The following is a 24135-nucleotide window of genomic DNA, read 5'->3' as shown; positions in this document are numbered from 1 at the left end:
TTTACTGATTATTCATAAATTTAGTTGAAGCCAATGGGAGATATACTTTCGGGGGGGGGGGGGGGAGGGACAGAGAGAGAGTGGCAGATGGGGTGGCAAAAACAGAGCATATCACATAAATATAATAGTGGATTTGAAAAAAAAAAATCTAGTATAGGAGGATTTGTCTGATCCTGCAGCCTCAGGAATTTACCTGCTAGTGGCAAAACTCCTTTTTTATTGCAGTATATTGAAAGTCTGTCTGTTAAGACCTGGTTTTTGTTAGTTTTGTTTCAGATACTGGCTGTGCATTTGCTATGACTTAAGTAAAGTTGGCAAGACACATACTCAATGATTTGATCTGTGTTTCCATCAGTGACACAACACAAAACCTGTAACTTGGCACAAAATCAATTGTATTGCACTATTTCTAAGAAATAGTTGTCTTTATACGCATATGTCTCTCTTCATACTGCTTGTATTGTCCCAACAGTTGAAAACTGGTCAGAAGAAAAGGAAGCTTTAGCATGTTAATACTACTAACATTTATTGCGAGAGTGGAGTAGTGTTACATTTTCACACCACTGGTTATAAAGACGATAATTAAGTGAGTGTTCTCCTGCAGTTACTTGCTGAAGCAGAAGCATTTTTCTTGATCATGTTTCTTAATGTTTCAACCTGTACAATGGAAAAAAAAAAGAATATTTTAGTGATACAATGACCAGTCTGTTTTAGTTTATTGTGTTGTAAAATAACTTGCATTACAGTAAGTAGCTACATTATTCATGTCAAACACAATATTATTCTGTGTTTTGATTTACAGTGGGCATTCAAGAATAGTGTGTTCTTGTGTAACAGGCTCATGGCAATGTCAGAGAAGATGCTCCCTGGCAAATGCTTAGAAGGAACAATCCATTAGTTTAATTTACTCTATGTAGTTATGTCACAATGGGCACTTAATTCATAAAGTTTTGTCTAGTGCACAACAGGGTAATGAAAGTGGCTGCTAAGTTTTGGAGTTGTGGTAAAGTGGCTGTAGTAAAAATCGCAACTTGCTTATTATTAGAAATCCAAATATGATCTTACCACTTTCAAAAAAACCCTCCTTTTCCACCACAAATGTTGCTGGTTACTTCTGCCCAGATAAAATATTAAGACCTAAGTTCTTTGTACCAGATATTTTAGAACGAAGCATGTCAAAGATGAGCTGTATTTCAAGAGAAATGTTTTTTCAGAAAATATATATCAACAACAACTTAATCAAGAATCTTTACTTTTTGTTTCATTGAACCCGATGAGTTCTAGTACTTCTGGCTATTTTTGAATGGCTAAGGTGAGGAGATGTGGGTGTTGTCATTTTTTCATTATAAGTCAAATTTGTCCCATACAGAGGGTCAGAATAAGGCCTATTTTTAAGCCTGTGACTTCAATGGAAGCTGAGGACATTCCTCACCTTTTTAAAATAAAGGCCAGTTATTAAGGGTAAGGAGAACACTCTTTTCCTATTTCATGCAGTCAATGGGAGATTCTAGTCTCTAAAATAAGGGGTGTAGCTTCAGGATGCCTGGGTTTTATTCCTAGCCCAACTGCTGATTTCCTTTGTGAACACAGGTAAGCAACTCTGTTTCCATCTACTTCTGTGCTTCAGTTGAGAGATTCGTACAAGATATAGATGCATTGGTTTCTATCTCTTTGTATATTTCTGTGGAGATCCTTGGATATTGTTCACCACTGAACTAGGACAAATTCTAAAAGGTGCTGAGCACAAGCTGACTCTACAATCCTTTGAACTTAAATTTCAGATTTCAAGTTTGCAAAGCCTTTAAGGGTTGGACCCATTATTGCCATAAAACAGGGCTGTCCAGCTTCTAAGCAGCTGGGGTCCAAATGCCACCCCCCCCCCCGCCCCCCATGCGCAGCACAAGGGTGAGCTATGGGTTCCCCCAAACTGCGCACTGTGCAGATGCACCCCTGCATCACAACAGTACTGCACCTTCCTTCCCCCTCACCCTCCACCCCCACTGCACCCAGAAGCTCTCTTTCCCATATAGGGCACATTTCTCCTGGGAAAGATTTAATGAATGAGTATACACTGGCAATTTCTACTGGGACAGTGGTGATTCTGTGAGTAGAAGTGTACCTCTTGTATGCGGCCAATGTTATCAGCTTAATCATCACGGTTTATCACCATTTGTTTAGCCAACATGATAATTGCTTCAATATAGATCCTTATTTAATCACTGTCATATCTGAAGGATAGCATGAATTCCAAATGCCAGAATTTTCACAATGAGACATGTACCTCAAAGAAGCTTACTTTTACCTATGCAAATCACTTCTTACTGAATTCCAAACCCTTATATGTCAAGGAAAATCTCCATTGGATTCAATGAAAATTTTACTGGAAAGATGCAATGGAATTTGGTTCTTTAATGAAAGATTAATTTACAGCATTTCACTGAGTTGATTACACATGCATTTAAAAATCCTGAAGTGTAGACATGTTTTGCAATTTAATTTTAAATGAGCTAAACTTTATTAATATATGCATGCAAACAATTGCCAGGTAACAAGTCTACAATTTTTTTCATAGTTCCTATGCAATGTTATCCGAGTTCCCACATTTAGGTTCTCAAAAGCATTTAGCACTGACCTAATATATTCCCATTGAAGTCAATGGCAAAGAATTCATTAACTTCAGAAGGAGCATGGATTATGAAGTGTAAAATCCTGGTTGGCAGCAAAAAGGACCAGGTTCACATTTCAGGTTATCCCATAAATTATACCAGTGGCTCGAGCCCCTACACAGATATCTAGGAACACTAAATTTGCTGGGGCATCTCATATAAACAAACCCCCCTCCTCACAAGCAGCTTAAACACAAAAAACCCAAATGTATTACAGAAAATAAAAACAAAAAACAAAAAAAAGCTAAATATATTTTTAAAAGACTATTAACTAGGGCTGTGCGAAGCTTCGGGTGCTGATTTCATTCAGAGGAGATTTGGCCTGATTTGGTGGCCAAATCTCCGAATCCAAATTGAATCAGGGGACCAAGTAAAAGGTCCAAATTGATTCAAAGCTCACTGAATTGAATTGGAATGCTTCAGTGATTCGGGCAGTTCCTGCCTGCTGCAGCAGGGAGCTGGACTCTGAGCTAGTAAGTAGGGGGTGGGGGAGAGGAGGCCCACACTAGGCTCTATCCCCTGCCTGCTACCGGAACCCCCTGAGCACCCTCCAACCCCTGCCCACTCCCCCAGCCCCCCCCATGGCTGCCCCACCTGCCCCTTTAAGAAAAAACAAAACAAAACAAAAAATCCCGAAATCACCGGCTCTTGCAGAAGCCTTGTGCCTTCTGGGGGCTTGTGCAGAGCCCCCCATGCGGTGTGGGGCAGCAGGGAACGTCCCCCACCAGGCAGCAGCTGGTGAGTTGGGGCTTTTTTGTTTTTTTTTAAAGGGCCGGGAGCTGGGACAGGTGGGGGTTAGGGAGCTCATAGCAGAGTCCCTCACATGGTGTGGGGTAGTGGGGATCGCCCCCCCCACCAGGCAGCTGCCTGTGAGTCTGGGTTTGTTTGTTTGTTTTGTTGTTGTTTTTAAAAGAGCTGGGAGAGCAGGTGGGGCAGCCATTGAGGGCAGGTGGGGGATGGGGCCAATTCAGAGATTCAGCCGAATCAATTCAAGACAGCAATTCAAATTACTGAATCCAATCCCTGTCCCCCAAATTGACCAACTCTGAATCTGCAGTGAATACTAGCCACTTCACACAGGCCTACTATTAATTACAAAGCAAAGTCTATAGGTGACACCCTCTTGCAGAGGTAGTCTGGGACTTGGGGCTCCCCAAAAGATATTTCTGGGGCTTTTGCCCCTATTCCTGCCCTTCAGTAATGGGCTGGAGAGGGGGGCCAACACCAGAGAGTCTTATATGAGATGCTCCCTGGGTTCACTGCACTGCAGGGAGCTTCTCAAGAGCATGGGTCCTTCTACAGGAGCAATGGAGCCCCTTGCAAGACAGAAGTGGTAGAGCATCGAACTCCACTACTGCATGGTAGCTTTGAGAGGTTAATTGAGGCTTTCATCAGCATGCTGCACCCCAAAATTCCTAGTCCCAATCCCAACTGTGCTAGACAGAAAACTGCAAAAGAACTCAGAGGGAAGGTCAGACCTATCTTGTCTCAGGCCTGAACTACAATTAGTACCCAGCCACACTGCTTGGTTGGGACAAACTATAAAAGGGACAAAAAGAGGCCCAGGCCTCTCACTGTGCCTGGACTGTGTAGCAAAAGTCAGGCAGGCCTATACTGAGGACTGGTTCAACAACAAATAGTGTCAGGTCTCACCTTGGCTCACAACGTACCAGGCTTCACCCTGTCCCAAATCTGCCAGTCAAACATATGGCTGGGATTCAGCCACACAGCTAGGCTGAAATGCAATAGCCATGAAACAGCAAAAAGGGCCCAGGTTTATGGCTGCAGCCTGGACATCCAGTCTCAGCTATTCCACTGTGCTGAGACACTACAATTACAAAAGAGAGGGCTGGCCAGGCCCATGCGGCCAGTAACCGCCAGGACTCCATTTCTTGTCAGTAGGCTCCAGGGATTAATACCCCCATGGTTTTATTCCAGTCCAAAAAAAAAAAAAAAGGGGGGGGGGAAATGGAGGAAATAGAGGTCTTAAACTCTGAGACAGACTTTCTTTCCCTGTACCCGAGGCTTTCCATTCACATAACTTTCACTTGCCTCTCCACTGAAGGGCTGGGGGAGACCCCCCATGGGGAACAGTTTTTCTGGCTCCCAATTCAGCTGTGCAGCTCTTAGCAGCCCCATGAGAGACAGAAAAACCTTAGCTGATATACTTGGTGTGACATCATCCAAGTCTTGTCCTATTAGTGAGTGCTATGCTCCAGCCTCTCTCTCTCTGAGTCTCCCTGGAGAATCTACAGCTTCCTATGATGAGGATTTTACATACTTTGCCTAAATACAGGCCTCAGCTTTCCATGTGCAGAGCACATGGCCAGAACAACAGAGGCCTTCTTGCCTACAAACACACACCAACCAAAAGCACACACTTTACCATACACAAACAAAATCATACCCTGGCACTAACCACATGCCTAAGAAATTGCTTTCTATTAAAGCCACCTTAATTACTGTTACTAAACTCAAAATTAAGGGAGAAATAGCATTGTTTTTCTTTGAAAAAAGTACCAATAAAATCTCACTTTACCTCTAGGGCCAAGTCTAGATGGGTGTGCACATGCCTCTTGCAGTGTCTCAATCCCCCCCAAAATGTTCCCCATGCTGCAAATTTGCAGTGCGTGGACAAAGTTAGATCCCTGGATATCGAGGGGTCAAACAACACCCTGGGGGAAAAAAGCAGGGCAGGGCATGGTCCCGGACCATGGCCTGAGGCAACCGGAGGCTCAGTTCTTCACCAAGATGCTCTGGTAGCCAGCCAGAGCATCTTTATGGATGTCCCTTGCCCCGGTGCTGAATCACACTGCCTGCCCATGCAGGGCAGGCAGTGGTGCAAGCTGCAAGGATCTGGAGCCAGCTTGCCAGGTAAGTAGGGGGCGGGAGGAGGGGGGAAGGGGCCATAGATTCATAGATCCTAGGTTCAGAAGGGACCTCAATAGATCATCAAGTCTGACCCGCTGCCTGGGCAGAAAACAGTGCTGGAGTCAGATGACCCCAGCCAAATGCCTATTCAGCCTTCTCTTAAAGACCCCTAAGGTAGAGGAGAACACCACCTCCCTTGGAAGCCCATTCCAAGTTCTGGCCACCCTCACCCTGAAGATCTAGCCTAAATCTGCTCTGTCAGTTTGTGACCATTGTTCTTTGTTACCCCAGGAGGTTCCCTGGTGAACAGAGCATCTCCGATTCCTTGCTGCCCCTCCCCCTCCTCCCCCATGAATTTCTAGGCAACCACAAGATCACCTCTCAGTCTTCTCTTTCAGAAGCTGAAGAGATTCAAGTTCCCTAGTCTCTCCTCATAGGGCTTGGCTTACAAATCCTTAACCATACGAATGGCCCCTCTCTGTATCCTCTCTTGGTTATCCACATACTTCTTGAAGTATGGTGCCCCAAACTGGATGTAGTATTTCAACTGCTGTCTGAACAATGCCACATAGAGAGGAAGTATAACCTCCTTGGATCTATTTGTCATGAATCTGCTAATGCATGATGAATTGTGGATAGCTTTGCTGATGATTTTGTCACACAGATGACTCATGTTCATCTGGGAGTCCACCATGACTCAGATCCCTTTCCACTTCTGTGCTGCTGAGAGGGTCATTCCCCAGCCGGTAAGTGTGCTGGATATTTTTGCACCCTAGATGCAGCACCCTGCATTTGTCCTTGTTGAACTGCATCCTATTGTGTTCAGCCCACTCTTCCAACCTGTCCAGGTCTGACTGCAGTCTTTCCCTACCCTCTGCTGTGTTCACTTCACCCCACAATTTAGTGTTATCCACAAACTTGGACAGAATGCACCTCACTCCCACATCCAAGTCACTGATGAAGACCAAGTCCTGTGGGACCCCACTGCTCACATCCTTCCAGGTCAATACTGACCAGTCCACCACCACTCTGTGTGCAACACCCAAGCTAATTTGACACCCACCTGACCATGTAAACATCTAAGTCACAGCATCTTAATTTATTTATGAGAATGGGGTAAGATACTGTATCAAAGGCCTTCCTAAAAATCCAAGTAAAAGATATCCACTTCTACTCCTGCATCTAGGCAAATTTGTGAGCTGGTCATAAAAAGAAACAGATTATTCAGGCATGATCTACCTGTTATGAACCCATGCTGGTTGCTCTGCTGCATTATTTTTCCCCACTGGACTCTCACAAATATATTCCTTGATAATTTTTTCAAAGACTTTTCCAAGGATAGAGATGAGACTAACTGGCCTATAATTACTCAGATCCTCCCTCCTCTCTTTCTTGAAAATAGGGACCACATTGGCCCTTTTCCAGTCCTCTGGGACCTGATCCGAGTGCCACAAGTGCTCAAACATCCATGCCAGTGGTTCTGCTATGACACTGGCCAATTCCTTTAGTACCCTTTGATGTAGCTCATCCATGCCTGCTGGCCTGAACACATCCAGTCCATCCAAGTGACTCTGCACCAAGTCAACGTTAACAGTTGGTGGGCTGGTGTCTGATACTTAGCTAAGAACCCATTCATAGACTTATCTTGACCCCCCGTTCAGGAACACTGAGGCAAAAAAACTAATTGAAAAGCTCAGCTTTGTCTGTCTGTTACTAACTGCTCCTACTTGTTCAGTAGGGGTTCTATGCTGCCCTGAGCCTTTCTTTTACCCCCTACATAACTAAAAGCAAAACAAAACAAAAAAAGAGAGACTTTTTATTGTCTTTAATTTCTGTTGCCAGCCTAAGTTCCATGTTTGCTTTGGCCCTTCTAACTGCCCCCCTACAAATGCGGGTCAATCAGGCATAGTCCTCCTTGGTATCTTCCTCTTGCTTCCACTGCCCATATGCCTCATTTTTTGCCCTTAGGCTTTCCTGGATTTCTCTGTTTAGCCAAGGAGATTTTTTGGCCTCTTTCCCTTGCAATGGGATAGTCTCCCTCCGAGCACAAAGGATTGCTTACTTCAGGAATGACCATCCTTCCTGGACTCCCATCTCACCAATACTCCTATCCTGCAGTACGTCATTGACTAAACTCCTGAGCACACTGAAGTTAGCCTTTCTAAAGTCAAGCACTTCCACCCTATCTTACCCATCTTACACTGTTTGGTAAATTCTAATAATTGATGGTCATTGTCCCCAAGGTGTAGTATTGCAGTAACTATAAATTGCTTTGATTGCTTATATTGTTATTTTTCTTTTTATATAAAGAAATATTTAACCATTAAGCTATACCAAGATTAACTTTGATTTACTTTTTACAATATTTTGATGTCATTATTAGTGTTCTGGAATGAACCATCTATTTTAAATTTCCTATTGTTTAGCATAAATATATATTTGGCCTATTGGTCTCATGATTTTAGAACTTAAATTTAGTATAAGGAAAATGCTTATGCAAGGTTTGTGGCATGTCTGATGTATGTGGAAAGAGGTAATGAAAGAGTGAGTAATGTATGTACGTATGTATGTAATGTGAAGGAAGACAGTCCTCTTGCAGCAGGTGAAAATAGCCTTCTGTGGTTTGACTGCAGTGATGTTGAGTCAGTAGTTAAGGATTACCAAATACTACTAGATCATGCTTCACCCTGATGGCTGAAGACTCTAAGCAACGACTCCCCTGAAGGTTACAGACCACAAAGCTCATGTCCCAACAATCCCAGCTTGCCAACAGGACAAGGAGGATGACCTTCTCATCTGACTCAGTGGAATCCATAGGCTTGTGTGGACAACCATCACTATAAAGAATGAACACAAAATACGAGGTTTTGTGTCTTTTCCACCTGCAAGAAGGAGTTCTGTCCAGCCACCAGACAGACCTGAGTGACTTTAGAGCTTGGTAACACCTTAACCTTTGCAGAACTGTCTAACTATCTGTGTGTGTGCTTGTTTCTTTTGTATGAATGAATGAGTATGCATGGGAATGAGTGAAGCAGATAACCTTACTGTTCTTTATTCTCCTTATGTTTTATGTTCCAATAAATGCAGCATGGTGCCTTATCCCCTGATAAGATTCCTGCATGTTTTTAATTCACACTGTATGCCCTGTGCGCACAACAAAGGTGACCACAGATCTGTAGCTCCCCTTTGAGGTCATCCCCTGTAGCCAACACTAAGTCAGTAAGGCATTCCTCCTAGTGGGACCGTATACCTCCCATGTTAGGTGAAGGTCCTGTATGCAGGTTAAGAACCTATGTGAATGGCTGGATTTGGCTGACTGCTCCTCCCAGCAGATGTTAAGATAGTTTAGGTCCACCATGACAACCACATTCCTAAACTGTATGGCCTATGAGAGTTGCCTCAAGAATTCCAGGCCTAGCTCCTCCTCTTGATGTGGTAGTCTATAGCAGACCCCCACCACCAAGTCCCTTTCCCCCACAATGTCCATGTAACCCAGAATGCCTCAACTTTCTCCTCCTCTGATTCCATTTTTATTAGGGTAGATGGATAACGCTCCTTAACAGAGATAGCAACCCACCTTGTCCCCCCTCCCATTTTCCTTATTCTGTCCCATCTGTACAACCTATAGCCCTCTATGTGTACTGCCCCTACATGGGTAGAGTCTCACCAGGTTTCCGTTAGCCCCACTAAATCAAATGTATTGTTTGCAAGCAGGAGTGCGAGTTATTTCTGCTTGTTCCCCATGCTCCTAGCATTTGTATAGAGGCACTAGAGCCCTCTGAATGCTGCTTTTGGTGTCCCCCCATTCTGATGCCCAATGGGCCCCTTAGTACTTACTTGGGATATTCTGTTGCGTCTCATAGATTGTAGGTCTTAGATTTTCTCCATCTCCTGCATCCCCATCCCCCATTGAATGTAGTTTAAAGCCTGGATGTAGGAGATCAGCCAACCTGTAAGAGAAGAGACTCTTACCTTTTGCAGAGAGATGGAGACCATTGCATCCCAGGAAGTCCCTTGTGTGGAAGTGCAGATTCTAGTCCAGGAAGCCAAAACCCACACGATAGCACCAGGTCCAGAGCCATGGGTTGACTTCCAACATAGATGATGAGTCATATCAGAGCCACCAGAAGTGGCAAAGGAAAGCGCATACCTGGTGGCCCCATGCTGTGTGGCTACTGACACTGTATAGCAGTCACTGCAGGGCCTGAAGACAGAATGCCAGGACCTCGCTGCACAGGCAAACGAGGCCTTGGCTGCCCTCCCACAAGGGGAGGCTCAGGAGGCAAACAGTTTCTTTGCCTCCATTTTTCTGAGCAGGGACCAGGTCATCCTCCCCACTGGGTTCCTAGATGGACCCAGGGGAGGCGCAGCTAGGACCAGGGTTAGGGAGGACCTAGTCAGGGAACTTCTGGAGGGACTATACGTGTTCAAATCAGCAGGCCCTGATGATCTCCATCCCAGAGTGCTGAGGGAATTGGCAGAGGTCATTGCAGGATCCCTGGCACAGCCTTACAAACACTTGTGGTGTTCTAATGAGGTTCTAGAGGACTGGAAAAGGGCCAATGTGGTCCCCATTTTCAAAAGGGAGGAAGGAGGACCCAGAAAACTATAGGCCCATTAGTCTTACCTCAGTCCTGGGGAAGCAATTTGAGAAAATTATCTAGGAGCACATCTGCAAGGGACCAGCAGGGGAGATTATACTTAGGGGCAATTAACATGGGTTCATTAGAGGCAGGTCCTGTCAGACCAACCTGGTTGCTTTCTATGACCAGGTCACAAAATCCTTGGATGCAGGTGTCGCGGTGGACATAGTCTTTCTGGACTTCAGGAAGGTCTTCAACACCATCTCTCACTCCATTCTCATTAAAAAAATTAGGCAACTGCAGTATCGATGCCTACACAGTCAGATGTGTTGCAAATTGGCTGGAGGGCCACACCCAGAGAGTGGTGGTGGATGGGTCATTTTTGACCTGGAGGGATGTGGTCAGTGGGGTTCCCCAGACCTTGGTCCTTGGGTCCACACTGTTCAACATCTTCATCAGTGACTTGGACAAATGGGTGAAAAGCACCTTGTTCAAATTCGCAGATGACACTAAGATGTGGGGAGAAGTGGGCATGCTAGAGTCGAGAGACAGGCTACAACTAGATCTGGACAGGTTAAAAGGGGTGGGCAGATGAGAACAGGATGGGTTTCAATACTGACAAGTGCAAGGTCCCCTAGGGGTCTGCAGCCCCCCCCCCACCGGCACCTCGGAGACCGACACCCAAACGGAGCCTAAGGTTCCAAGCTCCACACAGATGGAGCCCCTGGCTCTCGGCTGCAGGGGCTGCCTGTTGCTTTTTCAGACTCTGGGGCCCGGGAGCATGGCCACCTCTCCTTGTGAGGTCTGCTTCCTACTGGGGTCTCTGGCACAGCAGCTACAGGAGCTCCATGCTGCAGTCCAGAGACTGTGCGCCATCAGGGACTGTGAGCAGGAGATAAATTCCTACTGCCAGGCCCTTTTCTCCTGGGAGGTGGAGGGTAGGCCACAGTTTCCCTCCAGGAAAAGAGAAGACTCAGGGACCTCCCTTACTGTCCAGCCCAGGGCTTGGACCAAAGTGGTGAAGGGCCCTAAGGCCCGCCATACCAAGGCCTCTGCCCAGCTGGAGCTTCGCAACAGGTACAAACCTCTTGCAACCCCAGCAGAGCCTGCCGAGTTGCCAGCTCCCGCAGGCAACACAGATGACACTGTAGCTACTGCCCCCACTCTCCCTAAGGCCAAACACAAAGTGTTTGTCATGGGAGACTCCATCCTGAGGGGGACTGAGGGAGTAATCTGCCACCCTGACCCCTTAGCCTGGGAAGTTTGCCGCTTCCCGGGAGCCCGCATCCGAGACATTGTGGAGAAGATCCCTAAGATCCTCCAGCCCACTGACCACTATCCCATGCTCCTCATCCATGTGGGCACCAATGACATGGCTCGGAGTGCTTCCAGCCAGGTCATGAGGCACTACACAGATTTGGGTGTGGGGCTAAAGGGTCTGGGGGCACAAGTGGTATTTTCTTTGATCCTCCCAGTCTTGGGCTACAGGCTGAGGAGGGAGAGGAGGATCCACGTAGTCAACCAAAGACTGCGGCACTGGTGTCATCGGGAAGGCATTGGTTTCCATGACCGCAGTCTGCTCTTTGGAGACAGGCAGCGAGCTGCTGGGAAGGGACAGCCTCCACCTCTCTCAATTGGGGAGGAGGCTCTTCTCAGCCAGACTGGCTGACCTGCTCCACTGGGCTTTAAACTAAGCCTGCTGGGAGTATGGGGGGGGGGGAACTACTGCCGCTGCTGGCCCACTGAGAAGCCCTTGCAAAGCCAGCAGGCCAAGGCACATAAGGGATCCCACGTCAGCCCCAGCCCTGGAACAAAATGTAGGCAGGGCAGGGGCCCCCAAGGGGTCACTTGCATGTCTATACACAAATGCCAGGAGCCTGGGGAATAAACAGGAGGAACTTGTTCTCCTGCTAAATGCAAATAACTATGATGTCATTGGGATAATGGAGACCTGTTGGGACTCCACCCATGACTGGACCATGGGTATAGATGGCTATACCCTGTACAGGAGGACAAAAGGGGCGGGGGTGTAGCTCTCCAAGTCAAGGAAAGCTACGCATCCCTGCAAGCCAACATTGGCACCCGTGGTGGACAACTTGAGACCCTCTGGGTTAAAATCCATGGGGAACATGGCACAGGGGATACTATGGTGGGGGTCTACTACAGGCCCCCTACCCAGAGTCAAGACCTTGACCAGGAGTTCACCAGGGAATTGGCTGAGGCTGCACGCTCCCAGTGTATGGTTATCCTGGGAGACTTTAAACTACCCAGACATCTCACGAGTCGCAAAGCTTTCTCTCATGTGTGGATGACCTCTATCTGACACAGGAAGTCTATTGGCCGCCAAGAGGTAAAGCACTGCTTGACCTTGTACTAGCAACCGGGGATGATCTAATCAGTGACCTAACAGTCGAAGGGAAGCTGGGTGACAGTGACCATGAGCAGATCACCTTCACCATCTGCCACAAAGCTGGCAAGTCAGTCAATAATACAGAAGTCCTCGCCTTCAGGAAAGCTGACTTTGATAAGGTAAGGAGGCTTGTCAGAGAGGCCCTAAAAGACCACAACCCAAAGGAGAGGGGAGTTCAGGATGAGTGGTTGCTCCTCAAGGGAGCAATCCTGGATGTGCAAACAAAGCCCATCCCATGTCAGAGGAAAGGCATTTAATGGGCTCAGCAGCCCCCTTGGCTCTCCAGGAAACTGGTGGACCTCCTGCATCTTAAAAGGAAAACCTACAAAGGATGGAGGACTGGAACTGCCACCAAGGAGGAATACTCTGCTCTGGTCCGGACTTGCAGAGAGCAAACCAGGAAAGCCAAGGCTGTGATGGAACTCCAGTTAGCTACAAATATCAAGGAAAATAAAACATCCTTTTTTAGATATGTGGGGAGCTGGAGGAAAAGCAAGGGCAATGTTGGAGCCCTGCTAAACTAGATGGGGCAACTGACAACCGATGCCCAGGAAAAAGCGAACTTGCTAAATGTGTACTTTGTGGCAGTTTTTCACCAGTCCCATGGGACAACCCTGCCCACTATGGGTCAGAGAGGCCCAGGTGAGGGAGATTTCTTGCCCTCCATCGAAGCTGACTTCATGAAGGAACACCTTGACAGGCTGGATACCTTCAAGTCAGCGGGCCTGGACAATCTACACCCCAGGTTACTCAAGGAGCTGGTGAGCATCATAGCCCAGCCTCTGGCATGGATCTTTGAGAACTCCTGGCACTCTGGTGTAGTGCCTGAACACTGGAAGAAGGCCAATGTGGTGCCTATCTTCAAGAAAGGGAGGAAAGTAGATCTGGCAAACTACAGGTCCATCAGCCTGACCTCTATCCTGGGGTAGGTCTTGGAAAAGATTATCAAAGAGGCTATCCTTAACAGACTAGCTGAAGGCAATATCCTGAGGGATACCCAGCATGGGTTTGTTGCTGGTAGGCCTTGCTTGACCGATCTCATTTTCTTTTATGACCAGGTGATTTATCACCTGGACAAGGGGGAAAGAGATCGACATTGTATATCTTGACTTAAAAAAAAGCCTTCGATCTGGTATCCCACAATCACCTCTTGGCTAAACTGGCTAACTGCAGCCTTGACCTCACCACCATTCACTGGCTGGGGAATTGGCTCTGTGGTAGGACCCAGAGGGTGGTAGTCGATGGGAGCCAATCGTCTTAGTGCTCTGTGACCAGTGGGGTCCCCCAAGGCTCTGTCCTAGGGCCTATATTATTTAACATCTTCATCAATGATGTGGACATTGGTGTCAGAAGCGGACTGGCCAAGTTTGCCAATGACACCAAACTCTGGGGTAAAGCATCTACACCTGAGGACAGGAGGGTGATCCAGGCAGATCTTGACAGGCTCATGAAATGGGCAGACGAGAACCTGATGGTGTTCAACATCAAAAAATGCAAGGTTCTCCACCTTGGGAGGAAAAACCTGCAGCATGCTTATAGGCTCAGTAGTTCTACGCTGGCTAGCACTACAGATGAAAGGGACTTGGGGTCATGGTTGACCACGATGAACATGAGCCTTCAGTGTGATGCTGCAGCTAGTAAAGCGAGCAAAATGCTGGCTTGCATCCATAGATGTTTCTCAAGCAAATCCTGGGATGTCATTCTCCCCTTGTTCTTGGCCTTGATGAGGCCACAGCTGGAGTAGTGCATCCAGTTTTGGGCTCCACAATTTAAAAAGGATGTGGAGAGGCTTGAAAGGGTGCAGAGGAGAGCCACGCACGTGATCAGAGGTCAGGAAAACAGACCTTATGATGAGGCTGAGCGCCATATGGCTTTTCAGCCTGGAAAAGTGCAGGCTCAGGGGTGATCTGGTGGCCACCTATAAGTTTATTGGGGTGCTCATCAGGATCTGGGGGAACGTCTGTTCACCAGAGAGGCCCAAGGGATGACAAGATCGAACGGTGACAAACTCCACCGCGACTGATTCAGGCTGGACATAAGAAAGAACTTCTTCACTGTCTGAGTCCCCAAGGTTTGGAATGGATTGCTGCCGGAGGTGGTTCAAGCGCCCACTTTGAACACCTTCAAGACACATTTGGATGCTTATCTTGCTGGGATCCCATGATCCCTGCTGAATTCCTGCTCCTGGGGCAGGGGGCTGGATTCGATGATCCTCCGGGGTCCCTTCCAGCCCAAATGTCTATGAAATCTATGAAAGGTACTGCACCTGGGAAGGAAGAACCAGCAGCATACCTATAGGCTGGGGAACACTTCTCATCAGCACAGAGGCAGAAAAGGATCTTGGAGTCATTATTGATTCTGAGATGAACATGGGCTGCCAATGTGAGGATGCTAATGTCAGGAAGGCTAACCGCATCTTGTCATGCATCCACAGATGCATCATAAGCAGGTCCAAGGAGGTGATCCTCCCCCTCCATGCAACATTGGTCAGGCCACAGTTGGAGTGCTGTGTCCAGTTCTGGGTGCTGCACTTCAGGAGGGATGGGGTCAGCACCGAGAGGGTCCAGAGGAGGGCCACTTGCATGATCTGGGGCAGCAGGGCAGACCCTATGAGGACAGGCTATGGGACATGAACCTGTTCAGCCTCCACAAGAGAAGGCTGAGAGGGGATCTGGTGGCCATCTATAAACTGGCCAAGGGGGACCAGCAGGCAATGGGAGAGTCTCTGTTCCCCGGAGTACTACTGGGAGTAACAAGGAATAACAGTCATAAGTTGACTGAGAGCAGATTCAGGCGGCACTACTTCACAGTCAGGGTGGCTAGGATCCAGAACCAACTTCCAAGAGAAGTGGTGTTCACTCCTACCCTGGGGGTCTTCAAAAGGAGGCTAGATAATCACCTAGCCAGGGTTGTTTGAACCCAGCATTCTTTCCTGCCCATGGCAGGGGGTCAGACTTGATGACTTGCTCAGGTCCCTTCTGACCCTACCAACTGTGAAACTATGACCTCTGCAGAAACCCAGTGCTATCCCAGACAGAAAAACTCCAGCACCCACCTCTGGAGTCCCACCAGGACCTCAGGGGGCACAGGCAGGGTGTGTAAGCAGTGCCAGAGCATAGACAGGACCAGCTGGTTCTTCACCAGCACTCTTCCATCCAGTGAGAGACATCTCAGGAGCCCTGCTTATGCCCAGAGCTTCTCCACCACCCTTGCCTCCAGCTGGTGTCAATTCTCCAGTGGGGAGGGGTCTGTGGGGGACAGGTAGATCCCCAAGTAGAGCAGTGAGCCCACTCTCCAGTGGATCCTGTGCGGGAGTGAGCCCAACTGCCACCCATCACCCACCGCCAGACCAAAGCTCTTGGCCTGGTGGTGGGTTGACCTGGGCAGAGGAGGCCACTGAGTATGATGCCTGGCAGGCCTCCACCTGCACCAGGTTGCTTGAGTGCTGGACTGTGAGGAGTACATCATCAGCATATGCTGACAGGACCAGCCACACTGCTGGCTCCCAGAATATCAACCCCACCACCTTCCTCCACAGGAGAATGAGGAAGGGCTCCAGGGCCAAGGTGTACAGCTGGCCTAACAGCGGGCAGCCTTGATGCACCCCTTTCCTGAATGGGATGGGCTGTATCAGGGTCCAGCTGAGCTTGACCAAGCACTCTGGAGAGACATATAGCAACTGGAGAGCCCACACAGAGCAGTGTGCCTGTAAGGTACCCATGATCCACTCTTTCAAATGCCTTTTTCTGGTCCAGGGATAGGAGGGCAGAAGCGAAGCCCTCCCAGCGTGCTACCTTGAGGAGGTCCCAAATCAGGTACAGGTTGTTGAAGATGGAAAGTCCGGGGACTGTGTACGTCTGGTTGGGATGAATCACATCCAACAGCCTGGACCACAGGCGCGGTGAGATTCATAGATGTTAGGGTCAGAAGGGACCTCAGTAGATCATCGAGTCCGACCCCCTGCATAGGCAGGAAAGAGTGCTGGGTCTAGATGACCCCAGCTAGATGCATATCCAACCTCCTCTTGAAGACCCCCAGGGTAGGGGAGAGCACCACCTCCCTTGGGAGCCCATTCCAGACCTTGGCAGGAGCCTTGTGCATCTCAATGCCCGGTGTGGGGCCCGCCTGTTTGCATAGCACCCTCCCATACATATAGAGGGCATCTATGAAACTGCAGGCTGATCTATAGATCCATTGCAGCTTTTGGTTCCCTTGACCTCAGCCACCAACACCCTCGCAGTGGCAAGGATGCTATCAAAATCTCTCCAGCAGCCCAAGGCTAGTTGTAACTTGCTGGTGGACCAGCAGGTGTAGTCATGATCAAGAAATGCAAGTAGCTCATCCCTGGGGACTACTGGGACTGACTCGTCTGCAGGCGCCACGGAGCCTGCTGGTTCTCAGGCATCCTTTTCCTGGTCCGGGGGTTCAGAGGGCTCCTTAGGCACCATCTGAACTCCCCCACTCGGTCTGCTAAGACCCCGGACTCTGGTTGGGATTGGGAGAACTCTGCAGCCCCCTGGGATGGGGTGGGGGTGGGGCTCCTTCACAAAATGGTGGGGTAGAGCTGGAGCCCTGGTGGAGGGGTCTGCACAGGGTCCCTGATGAGATCAGCCTGTTGATTAGGGGACCCCACTGTGACCCCCTCTGGTGTGGGACTGGGGTAGGCTGGAGATGAGGTTTTCCTGGGATGGGGAGGGAAAAAGACCTGCCAGGCACTGGGTTGGCTCTGGCATCTGCCTCGGGGTCCCGGGAAAGGGGACATCCTCCCTCAGGACTCACTGGGGTGAACCCCAGGCCCTCTGTATCCCCCAGATAATCAGAGGCAGGAGGCTCCACTGGCAGGCCTTCCTTTGGGATGGCATCAGCCTCAGCGCCTGTGGTTTCAGCGAGTGGACCCTGGTCAGCAGAATGAGGGGCTTCCTCCCTGGGATCCTGTTCAGAACTATCTGGCAGCCCTGAAACCTCCTCCATGGGGATCATCCATTTGATCTTTCTTCAGGGTGGGGTGTCAGGTACAGCTGGGGAGGACCCCAGAGGCTGGTATGCTTCTTCCCTCCCCATCCATGTGGTGGTCTTGGGGGGGAAGAGGAGTCCTTCATGTCAGAGGGCTCCAGGTATGCCTGTGCCTTCCTCTTACCTTTATGCCCGGAGGGGACCTGCACCCACATAGCTGGGGTGGTCCTCAGGTGGACAGGCTCCAGCAAGAAGAGGTGAGGGTTAGGGGGAGGGGGGCCACCATGACAGGGGCATGACAAGGGGCAGGGGGGCCCTGCTCCCTCTCTGCCCCCAGTTGCTGCTGCCCTCCCTGGGACTCTGCTAAACTTGGCTGTGGGTCAGGGTCCTTTGAGCTCATGGGGGGGGGCATGCCAGTGGTAGGGGTACCCCTCTTTCCAGTTGGATCTGAGATGTCCTCCCTGCCTGGCCCATGGGGGACTCGTGATGCAAGTGCCCTGGGGCATGGCCCTGGAACCACCGCAGGTCCCCCCACTGTATAGAAAATCCTCACCAGGCCCCCCCCGCCCCTCCAATTAGGACTTGCCAGGTACCCCTCAGCCTCCAGCCACACTCCCTCTGCCAGCTGGATCATGACTTGGAAATGGAAAGAGAGCACGTGGCACAGGGCAGGGTCTCAGCACCCCAGTGAGAAGGCCACCACCGGGGAGATAACTCTCACCAGGGTTTGGAGCTGGGGGAGCAGGGCCCAACTGTGGATATAGGGAGGGATAGAGCTCAGGACCACCCTGGTCCCCAGCTCTTTTAGAGGCTCAAGGGAGACATACTCGCCCTCCACCATGCACCCCCTCTCCATCGCCTTTTGTGCAGCAGCCTCCAAGGTAATTAAAAAGACCCCCTTGCTATGAAAGTGGGGGGCAGTCATGATCTTCAAGGGCCCCACTAACCAAGCCAGGGCCTGCATCCAGGTCTCAAAGTGCAGGTTCTCCTGCTTGGGCAGTTGGCAATTCACCCCATGTCTGTGGGTGAGTGCCAGAAAGGGAGGTCTGCTGCCTGAGCTGGAAGGGCCAGTGGTGGAGGGTCCAGGCCCCCCAGCTTCAGGTCTTCCTGCAGCTGCCTGTGCATAGCTGCGGTCCCCCCACCCCCCAGGGGGCCATGTTGGTGGGGCCAGGCTAGGGCCAGGGACAGGCTGAGTGAGTGTGCTGGCTGGTGTAGTGCACCTGGTCCCCTCAAGCACTGGTGGTCTAGGCTTTGGGGCAGGGCCCTTGCCCTTCCCACCCTCAGCTGTGGAGAAGGCTGAATAGGAGCCCTTCCCACTGCCCTTGCCCTTGGTTCCTGATAACAGGAGGGTGGGCTTGGGAACCCCTCCAGGGGAGGGGGGCTGGTCAGGCATGACGTCCTGGCCCTGTTGGCTCCCCACCAGAGTCCTGTATACCCCAAATCTCCATCCCTGGAGGAGGTTGGACAGACTCTGCCTCTGGGGTGGAGGCTGCAGGGGCATGCATCCCACTTGGGGGCTTGGCTGGGATCCACCCCCATAGTGGGGACTGCAGGAAGCTCTTTGGGGACATCTGCCCCCTGCAGAAGTTTCCTTCCCTGCTATTGTTTCACATGAGGGCAGGGAAGACAATAAAGAAAAACAAAATATCCTGTGGGGCTGATGAATCTAGTAGGGGCAGGCTGGGTTTTTGGGGAAGAAGGGGAATAGGAAGGAAGGGGGCCAAAGCTCACTGAGTCACAGTGCCACAAGAAAAAAAACCAGGAGGGGGTTTGCTTTGAGAATGTGGAGGGGGGGAGGGGGAAAACACACAGACAAGGGCTGGGGAAACTCAAGCTGGCTTACTCAGCCACACAAACACCAGGTTAGGGGGAGTGGACCACAGGACTTACCACAGAAGGGCAAAAACTACACAGAGAAGGCTGCTGAGGCAGGTGTAAAAGACAGCTGGAGCAGTGGAGATTCTGTTTGTGGAACATCTGTCCAGAAGCCCCTCAGGCCTCCAGCTGGTCACTCAACAGCGGAGCAGTAGGCAGGAAGACAAATCAGGATCAGATACAGTGAGGTAGCTGTTGGGGAGAGCAGGAGCTCTCAGTCATTTAGGAAGTAATCCAGTGCAGGTGTGGTGTCAGGTGTTGCAGCAGGGGCTCTCCCCCTGTCTTGAGAGGGGGCAGCAGCAGAAACAATGGCAACAGCAGTGATGGTAGGAGCTGTCCAGTTCAACCACTCAGGGTGTGGTGCTGGTGAAAGTGGAGGTGAACGGGGGGAGCTTGCCAAGGCAGTTGGGGCAGGCAAGGCACCTTTAGGCTCTGGCAGTGATGGGGGGGGCTCCCTTCCCAGGCTGTCCCCCGACTGGCTGGGCAGTGGACTGGGCAGCAGGCCAGAGCAGGGGTGCAGAAGCTGGGGTAGTGGGCCCCTCCCTGAGGGGGGGGGGCAGCAGCATGGTGGGGGGGTAGCAAGAGCAGCAGCAGCAGTCCAAGGCAGGAAGGGGTGCGTCCAACTTATTCCAAAAGCTCTGAGACCAAGCCAGAGGCAGGAAAGGGCCTGGCTATCTTCTCACTAGAAGCTCCTGAGACCCTGCTTGCAGCAACCAGCCACAGCAGCGTGGAACAGGAAGAGGTGCGGCCAACTTTCTCCCAGAGGCTCCTCCCCTAGAAGCTACTGAGGGCAAGTAACCCTAAGCTGCTGGCCAGGGCAGGTTTTTATACTGCTAAGGCCAACACGGGTGCTGGTCCCAGGCTCTATCTCCCCCTGACTGCAGATCCGAGAGGAGCCAGGCAGGGTTATTTTGCCTTAAGTGACACAAACCAAAGTGCATCTCTGGGCACGTGCGCTGAGGCAAAAAGCCCCGACTCAAATTTGCACCCTTTCTATTTGAGCTGCTGTAAGTGCAGGTGCTTGCATGTGTGGACACGCACAAGAAAGGTATGATTCTGGGGATGAAATCCTAGATGCAATGAAGTCAATGTCAAAATTCCTTTTTTTGTAGGCTAATTGGTCTTTCTTTCCCAGCTCTGCAGACCTTCTTCCTTCATATTCTCTAATTTCTTTAGTAGCAAAGATCTTGATTTTCTTTCCCAAGCTCTTGGACTCTCAAACTGTTGTTCAGAATATTCAAAGGGCCAAATTCTGTGGTCCTTGATTGAGTTAGAGTACCATTGACTTCATTCTGTGTAAAGTTGAACAAATCCATCTCTCAGAATCCAAAGCTCCTGCCTTAATTTTCCTCTTATATTTACTAATTAAAGTGGCAGTTCTTCCCTTTTATTCCCATGCATCTTTACTAATACCTGTGGGGTTACATAGATGTGCAATCTTTATTATGAAGGAAGGGGCAACTTTTATGGAAGCTGAACATTTTACATCATTGATAAGACTATCCTGCTTATCTCTGTAAATCCCAACAATTACCTCCAAAAGACTAGAGTTAGACAGAACAATCAGTTCCAATTGAGTTGATAGCTGTAAGAAAGACTAAATTTTCAGTCATTCAAGGGCAATCTTCATTATAGTCCCTTTCTTATAAAAGCTAAAGAGGCTGTAGTCATGGGGGACCTAAACTACCCGGACATCTGCTGGGAGACGCAGACAGCAAGGTTCCAACGCTCACGCAGGTTTCTAACCTGTGTACAGGACCTCCACCTGACACAGGAGGTACATGGTCCCACTAGGGGGAATGCCATACTGGATCTGGTATTGGCAACAGGAGATGACATGATAGGGGACCTCCAGATCGGTAGCCATTTGGGAGACAGTGATCACCTAATAATAGAATTCAACATAAGACGGCGAGTGGGTAAGGTAACTAGTAGGGTGAAAGTGCTAGACTTTAGGAAAGCTGATCTCAATGCACTCAGGCGATTAGTCAAGGACGCACTGCAGAGTAGGAGTTTTGAAGGGATGGGAGCCCAAGAAGGGTGGCTGTGCCTTAAGGAAATGATCCTTTGGGCACAAAGCAAGACGATCCCCGAGCGAGGCAAAAGAGGGAAAGGGGCCAGGAGGCTTCCATGGCTGACCAGAGAAATCCAGGGCAGCCTAAGGGCCAAAAGGGGAGCACATAAAAAGTGGAAACAGGGTGAGATCACTAAAGATGAATATACCTCCTCTGCTCGTGCTTGTAGGGAGGCAGTTAGACGGGCCAAAGCTACCATGGAGCTGCGGATGGCAACCCAAGTAAAAGACAACAAGAAATTGTTTTTTAGATATATTGGGAGTAAAAGGAAGGCCCAGGGAGGAATAGAACCTCTGCTAAACGGGCAGAAACAATTGGTGACAGACAAGGGGGACAAGGCTGAACTCCTCAACGAGTTCTTTGCCTCAGTGTTCCTAAGTGAGGGGCACGACAAGTGGCGCATGGCCCGAGTCCCAGAGGATTGGAAAAGGGCTAACGTAGTCCCCATTTTCAAGAAGGGGAGGAAGGAGGACCCAGGCAACTATAGGCCAGTCAGTCTCACCTCCATCCTTGGTAAAGTCTTTGAAAAAATTATCAAGGCTCACATTTGTGACAGCCCAGCAGGGCAAATTATGCTGAGGGGAAACCAGCACGGGTTTGTGGCAGGCAGATCGTGCCTGACCAATCTAGTCTCCTTCTATGACCAGATTACGAAATGCCTGGACACAGGAGGAGGGGTGGATGTCGTATACTTAGACTTCAGGAAGGCCTTCGATACAGTATCCCACCCCATACTGGTGAACAAGTTAAGAGGCTGTGATGTGGATGACCACACAGTCCGGTGGGTGGCAAATTGGCTGGAGGGTCGCACCCAAAGAGTCGTGGTGGATGGGTCGGTCTCAACCTGGAAGGGTGTGGGCAGTGGGGTCCCGCAGGGCTCGGTCCTTGGACCGATACTCTTTAATGTCTTCATCAGTGACTTGGATGAGGGAGTCAAATGTACTCTGTCCAAGTTTGCAGATGACACAAAGCTATGGCGAGAAGTGGACACGCCAGAGGGCAGGGAACAGCTGCAGGCAGACCTGGATAGGTTGGACAAGTGGGCAGAAAACAACAGGATGCAGTTCAACAAGGAGAAATGCAAAGTGCTGCACCTAGGGAGGAAAAATGTCCAGCACACCTACAGCCTAGGGAATGACCTGCTGGGTGGCATGGAAGTGGAAAGGGATCTTGGAGTCCTAGTGGACTCCAAGATGAACATGAGCCGGCAGTGTGACGAAGCCATCAGAAAAGCCAATGGCACTTTATCGTGCATCAGCAGATGCATGACGAATAGGTCCAAGGAGGTGATACTTCCCCTCTACAGGGCGCTGGTCAGACCGCAGTTGGAGTACTGCGTGCAATTCTGGGCGCCACACTTCAAGAAGGATGCGGATAACCTGGAGAGGGTCCAGAGAAGGGCAACTCGTATGGTCAAGGGCCTGCAGACCAAGCCCTATGAGGAGAGACTAGAGAAACTGGACCTTTTCAGCCTCCGCAAGAGAAGGTTGAGAGGCGACCTTGTGGCTGCCTTTAAGTTCATCACGGGGGCACAGAAGGGAATTGGTGAGTATTTATTCACCAAGGCGCCCCCGGTGGTTACAAGAAACAATGGCCACAAGCTAGCAGAGAGCAGATTTAGATTGGACATTAGGAAGAACTTCTTCACAGTTCGAGTGGCCAAGGTCTGGAACGGGCTCCCAAGGGAGGTGGTGCTCTCCCCTACCCTGGGGGTCTTCAAGAGGAGGTTAGATGAGTATCTAGCTGGGGTCATCTAGACCCAGCACTCTTTCCTGCTTATGCAGGGGGTCGGACTCGATGATCTATTGAGGTCCCTTCCGACCCTAACATCTATGAATCTATGAATCTTCTCTTCTGCCCACTGCCCATCTTCGCACACATTATTCAGTGGCAAGAGTAGGAAGTAATGGTTTTGGTGCTTCTTAACTCAGCTTTTGTGCATGTTGTCCAAGACTCAGGACTGGTACTCATAAGCAGGCCTCCCTGCCCTATCATTAGAAAATTTGCTATGTTCTCACCATATGAACCATGCTGCAAGCAGGTCATAAAACTGCAAGTACTATGTTATGTTACATTTTCCCTAAGGTTTCTGGGCTTTATAAGAAGCTGGAGAGGTGTGAAACATATTGATTTACATGGAGCATTAGATCTAGGCCTTTCAGAGGAAATTCTATACAGTGAGCATGTGAAGAGGGAGAAGAAAGAAGGGGGAATGAAAGCAAATGTGAGTGTCTTTTAAACAGTAGGTAGAGTTGTATTTGACAAATCATGTATATTTTTATAAGCAACAGCTAGTTTTCTCATCAATGTTACCATGCTGTAGGAAAGATAAACTGGATTTGTTTTGGTTTTACATGCCCACTTCAGTTATGCCTGACAATGTGTAATTGGAGCAGGCATTCTGAATGTAATCCCGCTCAAAGGCTAACCTTTTACATCTAGTGTACATTTGTTCTTTTTTACCAAGTCTTTCTTGAACTACTTATCCCTAAATTAGCTCCTTGGCCTTCTTTCCTTTTTTACTTTCCTTTTTCCATACATATTTTTGTAACTGATCTGCAGAAGATCTTTCTCCTCTCATTGTTTGAGTGGGCAAGTGTTTCAGGGAGCTGGTTGTTGACCTTGTGCTATGTTTATGTGTTCGTTTAAATAAGGTCTGTTAGAAAATGGAAACAAAAAAAACTTCATCACAATGATATTGC

At 49.4% G+C, this 24135-nt stretch overlaps 1 long non-coding RNA gene across 1 annotated transcript; it reads right to left on the bottom strand.

Annotated features, from left to right (window-relative positions):
- Positions 1-472: 472 nt before the first annotated feature.
- On the bottom strand, positions 473-19770 carry LOC132249121 (uncharacterized). Its single transcript, XR_009460521.1, has 3 exons — positions 19374-19770; positions 9375-9487; positions 473-657 (listed from the first exon to the last, which is right to left on the bottom strand). It is a non-coding gene; the product is annotated as an uncharacterized LOC132249121 (long non-coding RNA).
- Between the last annotated feature and the right edge of the window lie 4365 nt (positions 19771-24135).

Source organism: Alligator mississippiensis, chromosome 3, assembly GCF_030867095.1.
Source record: "Alligator mississippiensis isolate rAllMis1 chromosome 3, rAllMis1, whole genome shotgun sequence".
NCBI classification, from domain to species: domain Eukaryota; kingdom Metazoa; phylum Chordata; order Crocodylia; family Alligatoridae; genus Alligator; species Alligator mississippiensis.
This window is presented reverse-complemented; position numbering and strand designations above follow the sequence as displayed.